We start from the raw sequence: 12,415 nt of genomic DNA on the forward strand, positions 1-12,415 counted from the left end.
ATGTGAATGTTATAAAGCAATATCACTACTATAACTATAGTGTCCATGCCGACTTATCAATAAGCCTTCTTTATTTGCTCGGGTGTAACATTGTGCTGTAAATGAGCCTGACGATATGTCATTCGTTAAACAGTATGATTGTATGGTGTAAATATTCAATATGTCATAAAACAATATCACTATTTAGAATATATTTTGACTAGTGTGTTTATGCCTCAACAAGTCTTGTTTACGCGACTATCTGTTCGGGTGTAAATGTATCGATGTAGTATCGATGTGCTGTAAATGTGTCCGGAGATTTGTAATGTGTTAATGTTTAGCCATAAATATGTCCGGTAATGGCCCGTTAACAAAGATATACCGCATCTATGTACCCAATTATCTTATCTCAACTATGCTTTACCGCCTTAGTATTGCTTTATAAGTTTGTTACTGTGGAGAATACATTATATTAATTATTAAAAACTTTTGTAGGAATGTGGCAGCATCACTCTCCTCTTCAGCGGGCATTTGCAGAAATGCGACGGACATTCATACAGGGTAAGTCACATTTGCGGGCTTTTCTGTTTTATTAGTAGACTTTTACTGATGTTTTGCGTAGTAATTTGGAAAATACAAGATGTATATATATAAACATATCTGTATTTTCCGAAAATACATGATACAAATAATGTTTTTAATTTTTTTTTTAGTAACGTGGCTTCATCATCATTTACTCGCACGGGGGCATGCAGAAACGAACCCGAAATAAATAAAGTGATACAATTTATATATATATATTTTTTAAGGTAAAATGTAAGGCAAAATTTGTTTAATTATTCCTCATAACATTTTTATGCCACGATCTACAGAACATCACACAAAAAAACATTTTGAGAACTAAACCTAAAAAATAACAAAGGTGATCCTGCCTTGGAAACCCCGGCTACAATTTAGTATTTTTATTTAATTCGGAGATTAAGCGCGTCAAAGCCATGACCAAAAAAGACAAATGACAAATAATTTGTGATTGTTACTGTAAATGATAAAAACTATAAGCTATAATGTATACAATTCATTAAACGTTAATTTATAACAAGAAAAACACTGAAATTAATGATTTTATAGACACTCCGCGTTATTGTTTAGCACAGAAATACCTGCTTGCTTGCTTTGACTTTGATCATCTCTGTATTCACTTTAGATACAGAAAGACCTGATGATATTATTTATTTCAGGAATCTCTTTGCTATCATTTGAAAGTGAACACCGACCATAATAGATAACCACTCGGTTTTAAATACATTTTAAAACTTATGCCCGCCGCAAAACATCCGTTTTGTAATGTTTAGTTTGATGAAATTCTAAATATGAGACGCAGAGCACCTATAGCACGTTCGGCAAAATTGCATGCGCAAACATGGCCAGAACAGCCCAGTCTCACGAAATTTCGTTATATAGTCACATATTTTTTTGATTCTTTTTTCGTGCTATTATCACGAAATTTCGTGTTTTTTCGTAGTCGTATAACGAATTCCTGTTTTCGTGTGATTATCACGTATTGGTTACCCAGCTAACAAAAAAAGGTCCCCAGGACGTCCCCTAAATGGCATCTGCGAACGTCCCCCGGACGTTATCGTGTAGGGTTCTTTTGACGTCCTGCGAACGTCCGCAAAAACGTCTTCCGGACGTTCAAAATGACGTTTTGGGGACTTAATTGACTTTTAGGGGACGTCATGGGGACCTTTTTTGTAAGCTAAATAACATGCTAAGCACTTTAGGCGAACGTCCCCCGAACGTCATCGTGTATGGTTCCCGTTACGTCGAGCGGACTTCGGCGAGGACGTCCTCCGGACTTTTGCGAGGACGTTCGCAGGACGGTCAGCGGACTTTCGGGACTCTTAGGGGACGTTCGCCTAAAGTCCTCAGCACGTCGTTTTATTTCCTTGCTAACCAATGAAATCAGACACGCTAAACATTTAATTAAACAGTTGTAATTATCCTGTGCTCCGTGTTTGTGTGAGCGTGCGCAAGCTCCCGTGCGCGTGCCGGATCTCCCGTACGCGTCACGCGCTTCAGCTGCGTGTGTGTGCGTGTCTCTGGCTGTCTGTTGGACTCCGATGTCAAATATTTCCGTGGTCTTCTAACTTAAAACAACGAAACGAACACATTCAAAAGTTAAGTAGTTATTATTTATTGGGGTGGTTTCCCAGACAAGGAGCTTAGGACTATGCCTCAGTTTAATTATGAAAATATAACTAGTTTTAACAAACATGCCTTCCTAAAAACATTACTTGTGTGCATTCTGATGTAAAACAAAGGGCACTGATGTATTTTAAGATATGTCAGCACAAAGATATGTCAGTTGTTTTTAGGTTGGACAGTTCTTTCATTTATTTTAGTCTAGGGCTAGTCTAATCCCTGCCCGGGAAACCACCCCAATATGTTTAAAATGTCTTGCAAAAAATCTGTAGCAAACATTTAAAAGGGAGACAGAATTCTTTGCTAAAACTAGAAAGCATCCACAACTCTCTTTTACCTTAGTATTTAATGTTTATGGCATTATAGTTGCTGTTACAGTTCACTCAAAGTAAAGGTGGCTAAATGTGGACATACAGTACTGTGCAAAAGTCTGCATGCTACCATTAGATTAGTTGTTTTTGCAGTTGTGTAGTGATCATATATTTATTTCTCAGTCTCTTTATTAGAATACAACCAGAAAATACAGGAAATGTGTATGTTGTATTAAAAACAGTATAAAAGTTTAAGCTGAAGTTTCAATTATTTAGGGTAAACTCCCTTTCAACTTGAGCAATAGTAGGCAACTGCAGGATCTCTTACACATAAATACAATTAAATCCTTTCTAATTCTAATCGAATGACTTCAGTCTCCTCAAAAAAGCTCAAGATGTGTTTTGTGCCAAAAGAATTCACACTAAATACTGACTGATGTCTGAAGACGACATTTAGTTCTGAAAATTGTTTTGTTTTTAATTTTGTGTACATATTTCCTGTATTTTCTGTTTGTATCTTAATAAAAAGAGTGAAAAATAAATATGGATGGACATTAAAATTTTGCTAAAACAACAAAGCTGGTGATGGTGGCCTAAGACTTTTGCACAGTACTGTATGTTACCTATTTTATGTGTAAATGCAAATCAATATGAATATGAATACTCCCAGTATGGTTTCAGCTGGTCAGGCTGGTGTAGCAGGATTGTTTTACAGAGGTTTTGGCCACTTTGTAGCTGGTCAGGCGGGAAGACCAGCTGACCCACCAGCATATACCACCTTGGCTAAGTTGGTTGGCTGTCTTAGCTGGTTTAAGCTGGTTCTTCAACCTGGCAAAACTGGTACGTCAGATGGTCTTCCACCCTGACCAGCTACAAAGTGAACATACACATCTCAGAGAGAGAGCATAGGTCACACACACACACACACACACACACACACACACACACACACACACACACACACACACACACACACACACACACACAGAGTATAAAAATATTTTACTATGACATAAAATAATATAAGTTGTCTTTGATATTATTGTAGTTTTTTGTGTTAAAGGCATATTGAAGTATAATATGTAGAGTATATTCACACAGACTCACTATAATTCATTGTTAGTTGCAAGTTTGAAACTGAGCTGCTGAAATTCGCCCTGTGTAACTGTAGCATCCTCCTAATTCCCATCTCCCAAACTGCCTCCCCTCTGAAGAAACAGATAACGAATCTACAAACAAAAACAATCCGTAGTAAACATGGGTAAAACGTCAGCAGTGACTAGTAATGTTGCATGTGTTATTACACATACCATCTTTTGAAAGTCAGCTTGGCTTGCTGCATTTTTCCGACCACTGCTGTGATGTTGTCCTGGATTTGGTCTACTTTCAGAATGATTCTCCACTCCAAGATTTCTTTCAAGAAGGTGTTTTGAAACATTAATAACATTACTAACTACACCAGTAAAATAAATGAACAATATGTCTTTCTGGAAGAAAATCAATATCAATAATTTAAGATAAAAAAAATAACAAAATAGTGTACCTTGATTCGCTGGTTGGAAGAAATTGATTGATGTGCTGCATTTGTGATTGTGCATAAACTGTAAACACATTCCAGATAAAAAAAAACAATAAAAACAATTAATTGGATTTTAAAATTGATGATGTAAGTATTGTAGTAAATATTGTAAAATGTTGAATGCTCTATCATTTGTAAGTCACTCAAGGCATATGACAATTAATAAATTTAAATCAAGTAATCATCATTATACTACAAATACTGTAGACTGAGATGAAATATATTGTTTCTTAATTCCACAGAAGTATAACAATTTAAATCACTAATAACATTAAAATGTACTCACAATAAGGTGCCTCAAGCAAACATCAAAATATCTTTTTGTTTTTTCTTACTGGTTGCTCCTCATTTAACAAAAAAAATACAAGGAAAAAATCTGAAAAGAATGATAATATGAAAGTAAATCATAGTGCCCTTATAGTTTCACCTGGCTTTTCAGCTGAGAAATACTCCTAATTGCTGTTAATAATGATTCATTTTCTTCACTTTTAAACTGGAAATCTTATCTTCAGGTCTAGAAACAACAAGACAAAAAAGAACTATTTGATATTATTAAGAAACTTACACAATGATTCCCACTGTTTAAAATCATGTAACAATGAATGCAGTGACAATTAAATCACCTTCAATAATGATTTTACCCTTAGATAATTTACTGTCCTACTGAATTGTGAATAAATGTGCATTTAAAGAAAATATGGATAGACAACATGCATTTTTCTTGATCATTCCAACTCTTGGTCAATATACATTACTTTGCAAGTGTCTTAGGCCACCATCACTAGCTTTGTTGTTTTAGCAAAGTTTTAATGTCCATCCATATTTATTTTTCACTTTTTTTATTAAGATACAAACAGAACATACAGGAAATATGTACACAAAATTAAAAATATTTTTTTTTAGAACTAAAGGTCTTCTTCAGACATCAGTCAGTATTTAGTGTGACCTCTCTTGGCACAAAACACATCTTGAGCTTTTTTGAGGAGACTGAAGTCATTCGATTAGAATTAGGATTTAATTTTATTTAGGTTTAAGTGATCCTGCAGTTGCCTGCTATTGCTCAAGTGGAAAGGGAGTTTACCCTAAAAACTTGACACATCAGCTTAAACATTTATACTGTTTTAATACTACATACACATTTCCTGTATTTTCAGGTTGTATCCTAATACAGAGACTGAGAAATATAGTGATATATGATCATTACACAATTGCAAAAACCACAAATTTAATGGTAGCATGCTGGCCTAAGACTTTTGGACAGTATCTCATACAAACATTGTATATTTGGCTTGACAGTATATGTTGAGGTTAAAAAGAAGTTTGGTATTACTTTGCACTTTACCTGTGTGAGAAAATAGGCTACTCTGACTGCATATATTGTCCACAGCTGTTTGTCCAGAATGGCACATTGTTTATTTTGGTCTCAATACACTTCAGATAAAAACAAGCATGTTTGATTATTTTTATTTTTTATATGTAGCTGACCATGTTGTTCATGTTTATTTTTATTTTATAAAACATGGATAAAATCTTACCACGTTCTTTCACTCTAACCACAAGGATGGTGCTACCTCAGCCTTATTTTGTTCAGTGAAATGGAGCAAAACAGCACAGGAAACCTGTAAGTAAAGTCCATATAAATCTGTAAGTTCAGCTTGCAGTCCACAAAGGCAATATACACAGTTAGTCTTAATAGAGGACCATTGGCTTTATTCTCAAACCTTAGGCTAAAATTGTTTTCCAATGTTTTTTCCCTTTTCCTGGAAATATGTAGGATGTTTAATCTTAGTTTTTCTCAAACCAGTATCAATATTACAGTATAAGATAAGCTGATCTGGTGCTGAACTTACCTTTTTGGAGGACATGTTTAGATGTTTAAAGGCTGAGAAAACAAAATAAAGAAAGTAAATATATATATATATATATACACACATCAAAATATATAAAAGAATATAAAAAAATTAAGCTGCTTAAATGTTACCCAGATGTACCCCCAATCGTCCCAGAGATTTTATGTATTATTATAAGAGATTTGATTCGATTTAAGATTTGTATTCAATTGCTACCATCATAAGGTTTAACCATACACCAGATAAAGGTTTAAAAATAAAGTCCAAACCATATATTCATAGGCTACATGCATTCAGGCTGATTCATTATGCTGCACAGTTATTAAAAAAATTTAACCACATCTACAAACTTATTTTGGTGATTTAGCCCACAAGTTACTTGAACTGGCATGTCCATTGTTTTTACAATGAATTAAATGGCTATTTTTTTTTTTTTACTGCGTTTGGCACAGTATTCAATCCTACACGTTATTGTACTACAGTACAGTAGGTGGCGGTATACTGTAGTGTGCTGTTCATGTCCGCATCGTCATACGCGCCACCGCTGAAAGACTGCAGGAACAGAAACCCCTGGAAAGGTAAGTTAGGCGTTTTAATTTAAACCTTAAAATGCTTTGCTTTGCCATTATTAAAGAATCAATTCAGACAGGATCTCGCGCACGCTCTTGTAGGCCGTTTCTCAAACGGAAGGCTGCATCCTCCGGAGGTCGAATATGCAGGCTGCATACCTCATCAAGCCTGATTTATTTATGTTAAATGAGCATTACATTCGCAAGACATACGCATATTACAACAATTTACGATTAACTAAGAATAATAGTCAGCTTTATAATTGTTAATATTCTTAAGTCTGACAGTCTTGATGACGTATACAGCCTACAAATGCTACCTCCAGTACCCTTCGGATTGAGAAACGGCCGTAATGAGCTCGCGCAGTAACTTATATTAATTATTACTTTATAACATTTACTCAAACACTGAAACAAAGTAAGCGAGTAACTTAAATATGGCTACAAACCTCGAATAAGTTATTTACCATTTACAAACCTCGAATGAGTTATCAAACTGCCCTCTTGAACCAATATTTACTGTATATGGTAACGAAATCTTACCTTGTAACGAAAACTTGACGAAATTACTAACGTATCTAACAATTAACTACAAAATAAACAGGATGTGTTTAAAAAATGACGAAATTTAAAGGAGCTTTTGCTTGTTCCTACCATCGAGACCGTTGTGTCAGTTGAAGTATGACGTGTGAGGCCTCGTGCCAGATAATTCAAATGTTCTCGCGTGCAGTCAGGGCCTATACTGGCACGTTTTAAGAGATATGCTGTCATCTTTTCTTTTACAACACAAGTTGTTTCTATATTAGACACAACAATAAAATTAATAAAATTTGTGATTTTTTTTTGTTTGTCTAAATCATAATTGCTGTGTGTTGTACAACTTGATAATTCATAAAAGTATAACAAGTGTTTGTTTTTGTAGATGAGTTCCCTATTAAAGAGAGGCTTGATGCTGTTTACTACACACTCTTAGGCTGATTTTGGATTATTTGTCTGTGAAGACACAGTAGTTCAGTTTCTGAATCCCATCAAGAATGAAGACATGCAGGCCACCATATTGAGCTGTGAGTCAAAATTTATACTCTTATAACCATACCGGTATATGACATTTCAGTGTAGTGCCATTTAAGTTTCCCTGGCTAAAATAATTTAATTTGGTAATATTTGTTAATACGATTATTAATAAGTTATATTTTTATATTTGACTTGTATAGCAAGTTATATAGTTATATTTGTTTGAACAAATAAGGATATTGTTAATAACATGCTGAAATGGTGAGTTTTCTGGCTATGGTTTTACAGGATGTTTAAGAAGGGGAAAGAAATAATAGGTAGCTTGGTTAATTTCATTAACATGCATAGTTCATGGAGAAATTGTTCAGAGAAAGCATTCAAACACAACCGAACATCTGATGCTTTTTACTGTCTCATGCTTTTCTGTGTTCCAGGGTCTGATGTCATGATATGGCGCTTTTCCAATGTAGGGTACAACTTGGCTCGGCACGATGCAGCTCAGCTCGCTTTCGTTGCTTTTCCAGTACAGTTTAGTATCGCTTCAGAGTGGGTGAGATTATAGGCAGGGGTGCACATAAGGGTGTGTATGCGCGATTAGAAACAATTCCAGCGTACCAACGTCGCTGGAATTTTGTTACATAGTTAGCTAATTTACTGCGACATCTCGATCACTCCCCAGTGACTGGTCCCAGTATAGGTCATAAACCCCGCCTCCCCCATGTTATTCAATGGGACTTGAGACCTGTTAGATACAAAATAAACTTCAGTATGTAAAACGTTTTCTCTTTATTTATCCACCGATAACATCCGCTCTAACACGAGCACTAAAACAACAACCGGCTTTCCGCCCAGGCTTCATAATAAGAGTCACCTTTTAGCTTCCGTAAAAGGTCATGTGAAATAATAAACAATATTTAGCATAAAGCTATAATATACATAAACACATTTTTAATGTCTTAAACTTAACAAGACCAACTAAACAATTAAATTACACTTCAATTATCTTTTTTCCGAAGCTTGTTTTTGTCATTTACTGTAGGTTTTATCATGCTGATGTAAATTCAAGTGTTTGTTTTTAAAATAAGTTTGTTTTTAGTTAGTTAGTTAATGCTATAAAAACGGTGGTGTCACGTCATGATTGACAGCTGTGTATGCACATTCTGGGAGAGTGAGGGCGGGGCCTTGATTTCGCGGCTTTACTTCCTGCTCACTACTGCACAGGACTGGTCCCGAAATTGCTACTGCGCAGACTCAAAACCCAAGATGTCAGCGGCGACACTGGCGGCTTCACTTTTCACCAATGGAAGAGAGCAAGCTCTCCAGGTGCTCCTTTTAGAACTAGGACAAAAAAAAGTTATGTGCACCCCTGATTATAGGCTTATTGTTACAGTTGCGTCCCCTCTACTGCCGTAACATCATCGTAAATGCGATACAAACACACACACACACACAACATGGAGCAACAGAGCATATTAATGGAATGTAGCCACAAAATCAAAATTGACAGCCACAACTACATTTTCCACTACCTCTCTCACATGACAGGTTCTGTACAAACACCCATGTCATCAGTACCTGCACTATGCGGACAGAACATTTAAGCCATGACGCCTATATTTTTGGTGCGTTTTGGATGCGGAGCCATGCGCAAAGTTACAAAAATGCCATGCAGACATAGGCATGGTGGTGTGCTCTGCATTTTTGTAACTTTACACATGACTTCACATCCGAAACCCATTACTCCTCACCCAAAAGTGAGCTGTGCTGAACTGGGTCATACTATGCAGTGGAAAGGCGCCAAAAGTGTCCTACTTCGTGGCTTGAAGGATTTAGGTAGGCAAATTTATTTGACACATCACAACCTAAAACTTTATAAAAAAAAGTTTAAATTTTTTCTTGCAGTGTAAACACGGCATTTTGATCTTAACATTTATTCACATTTAATGAGATATAGAGATTTTTATCTTTCACAGATGAATGCATTTGAGTGAGCCGTTTTTATGTCTAAACACCGCGGTCCACCATACATGAAAGTCACCATCATGTTTCTACAGTAGCCCAAGACGGACAAACTGTTCTACAGAGCGTGTTTTGTCCATACGTTGTCTCAAGGGCTCATTATAGCAAACATACATGCAGACCGCTGGTAGGCAGTTTCCACGCGTGTAACCACAGAAGCAGCTTGGCTAGTTTAACTCACAAATGAAGAAACAGCAGATTGTTGTGTATGTTTTGAGAAGACCAACAGCAGTGGCGGCCGGTGACTTCTTTTTTTGAGGGCACTCGATTCGAAGTTCATCACAACATGTATGTAGCCCGTCATGTGTGTGGTTTCTTTTTTCAAAATATGTGTTCTGCGCTTTGAGAGATCCTATGTGCATCACGTGTCATGTCAAAATAAGTGCCTGCTGCAGATGCGTCTAAAGGGTTTATAATAAAAGAGACACTCACGATTGCCAGATACTCACATAATCTCATGCGTAATCAGAGTTTACTGTTTAGGGAGTGTCTTGCATGTATTTTGTGAACGTGAGTGTCTCTTTTTTATCATAAACGGTTTTGACGCGTGTGCAGCAGGCACTTATTATGACAAAACATGTGATGCACAGGATCTCCCAACACGCAGGACACATATTTTGAAAAAGGCACATGATACTCCGTACACTTATTTTGAATTAGCGCCCCTCGGATGAGGAGTAACGAACGCCACTGACCAGCAGTAATGGAAGTAAATAAACAGCGAATCGTTGCAGTTTAAGTAAAATCACTCCTCAACCTATCTTTGTTCTCACCATAGCAATTGGAAATTTCTATGATGCAGTTTTTTACCTGATGAGAGGGGTTCTAATGGACCAGTAACAGCGCTTGTAGTCCGCGTAGAACTGAAGCACTGTTAAAAATCAGACTACACAGAGCTACGCTCAGGCTAGGGATAACCTACGTTGTAGACCTTACGCACGCACTATAACATGGGCTTCAGACAATGACATTTTTGTCCTGTGGCAGCTACCATAGAATCTCATTGCGTTTAGAAATTGAGGTTGATTGCTGTTTGCAATTTCACCGCTAGATGCCACAACAAAATATAATACACATTTAACATATATAACTTTTTGATTTTAAATATGGATTAGCAAATGCTGAAATTAACATGAACTAAGATTAATAAATATTGTAGAAGTATTGTTTATTGTTAGTTCATGGTAGCAAATGCTAACAAATACAAGCTTATTGTAAAGTGTTACCATTGCAATTTGATACTAAACCTAAAAATGTGTAAATGTCTTACCTGTATCTTTTTCACTGTTCTTTTCCAGCAGTTTCAGCGTTGGACTTGTAATTCTGCGTGTTTGGCCTCTTTAGCACTTGCTGTTTGTGTCACGGTACGTGTAAACCGGATAATGGAAAACTAAAAGAAGACGAACCCAAACGCAAGACGTACAAAAATATAACTATTTATTAAACTGAAACTGAAACACCCACGATGGGGTAAAACGGGAAGGAACAAAACAATGTGATGAAACACAAATAACTGTAACAGATAAACGGAAACCAGAACACTTGGATTTAACAAACATCATACATCAAACAACGCACGCACACCACACAGAGAACACAAGGGCATTATAAAGACACCACATCAATGGGGAACAGGTGAACATAATTAATCACTTAAGACATGATTACATAAGGGAGTAGGGTAAAAGTGACAAGACACTGGGAATACGTGTTACACAGATATGATGTGAATACACACGTATTCCCACATAAAACAATGCTGCCCTGGTCCTGCCCTCTGGATAATAACCAAGGTCAGGCAAGACCATGACAGCCACAAAACACTGGGAACACGTGTCACACAGATATGATGTGAACACACGTGTTCCCACTTACACACACTGCTGCCCTGACCTTGCCCACAGAACATAGACCTGATCTACACTAAGGTCTGGCAAGATCACGACAGCAACAAGACACCGGGGACATGTGGCAGCCACACACAGAATGTGATCCCACATGTCCCCACACAGAACATGATACTGCCACGGTCCTGTCAGATGCACTCAGACCAACATCTAGCACGGATGTCTGACAGGACCATGACAGTACCCCCCACTTAAAAGACGGATACAAGACGTCACAAACAAAAACAAACAAAAACATTAAACACGAGGAACGAAAGACTGCACAACAGAAGACAACCACGACAACATTACAACGAACAACAGAGGTAAACAAACATAGGTGACAAAAGGATTAGGGTGATTTAACAAAAACAAAATATGATGAAGGGGTGGTGGGGCAAAAACAGGGGAAACAACATGTCCAAAGTTATGAAACTTAACGTCCCGCGGCTGAAAAGCCGCCTGGTGACGTGTCCCCGGCTGCGCCGGCGGGTGACGTGTCTCCGGCTGCGGGTGACGTGTCCCCGGCTGCGCCGGCTGATAACGTGTCTCCGGCTGCACCGGCGGATGACGTGTCTCCGGCTGCACCGGCGGATGACGTGTCTCCGGCTGCACCGGCGGATGACGTGTCTCCGGCTGCACCGGCGGATGACGTGTCTCCGGCTGCACCGGCGGATGACGTGTCTCCGGCTGCACCGGCGGATGACGTGTCTCCGGCTGCACCGGCGGATGACGTGTCTCCGGCTGCACCGGCGGATGACGTGTCTCCGGCTGCACCGGCGGATGACGTGTCTCCGGCTGCACCGGCGGATGACGTGTCTCCGGCTGCACCGGCGGATGACGTGTCTCCGGCTGCACCGGCGGATGACGGGTCTCCGGCTGCACCGGCGGATGACGGGTCTCCGGCTGCACCGGCGGATGACGGGTCTCCGGCTGCGCCGGTTCCGAGGCCCTCTTCGTCCTTCTCCTCCTCCCCCTCGACGCAGGGAGAGCAGGTCCAAGACTG

At 38.3% G+C, this 12,415-nt stretch overlaps 2 long non-coding RNA genes across 14 annotated transcripts; one reads left to right on the forward strand and one right to left on the reverse strand.

Annotated features, from left to right (window-relative positions):
* Positions 1–1,957: 1,957 nt before the first annotated feature.
* On the reverse strand, positions 1,958–7,196 carry LOC129430778 (uncharacterized). Of its 12 annotated transcripts, none has more exons than XR_012368453.1 (11): positions 7,034–7,189; positions 6,387–6,491; positions 5,922–5,953; positions 5,607–5,690; positions 5,414–5,502; positions 4,499–4,585; positions 4,358–4,447; positions 4,036–4,093; positions 3,803–3,905; positions 3,600–3,721; positions 1,958–2,126 (listed from the first exon to the last, which is right to left on the reverse strand). It is a non-coding gene; the product is annotated as an uncharacterized lncRNA (long non-coding RNA). The 12 variants fall into 12 exon arrangements; XR_012368460.1 differs by having other exon boundaries at positions 4,558–4,585; positions 7,034–7,188; XR_012368462.1 differs by lacking the exon at positions 5,414–5,502 and having other exon boundaries at positions 7,034–7,196.
* LOC141362894 (uncharacterized) lies at positions 6,425–10,880 on the forward strand. 2 transcript variants are annotated; one of them, XR_012368466.1, is made up of 4 exons: positions 6,425–6,499; positions 7,413–7,554; positions 7,939–9,337; positions 10,822–10,880. It is a non-coding gene; the product is annotated as an uncharacterized lncRNA (long non-coding RNA). The 2 variants fall into 2 exon arrangements; XR_012368467.1 differs by having other exon boundaries at positions 10,825–10,880.
* The last annotated feature ends 1,535 nt before the right edge of the window (positions 10,881–12,415 follow it).

This window comes from Misgurnus anguillicaudatus, unplaced genomic scaffold (genome assembly GCF_027580225.2).
Source record: "Misgurnus anguillicaudatus unplaced genomic scaffold, ASM2758022v2 HiC_scaffold_29, whole genome shotgun sequence".
Lineage (NCBI taxonomy): Eukaryota > Metazoa > Chordata > Actinopteri > Cypriniformes > Cobitidae > Misgurnus > Misgurnus anguillicaudatus.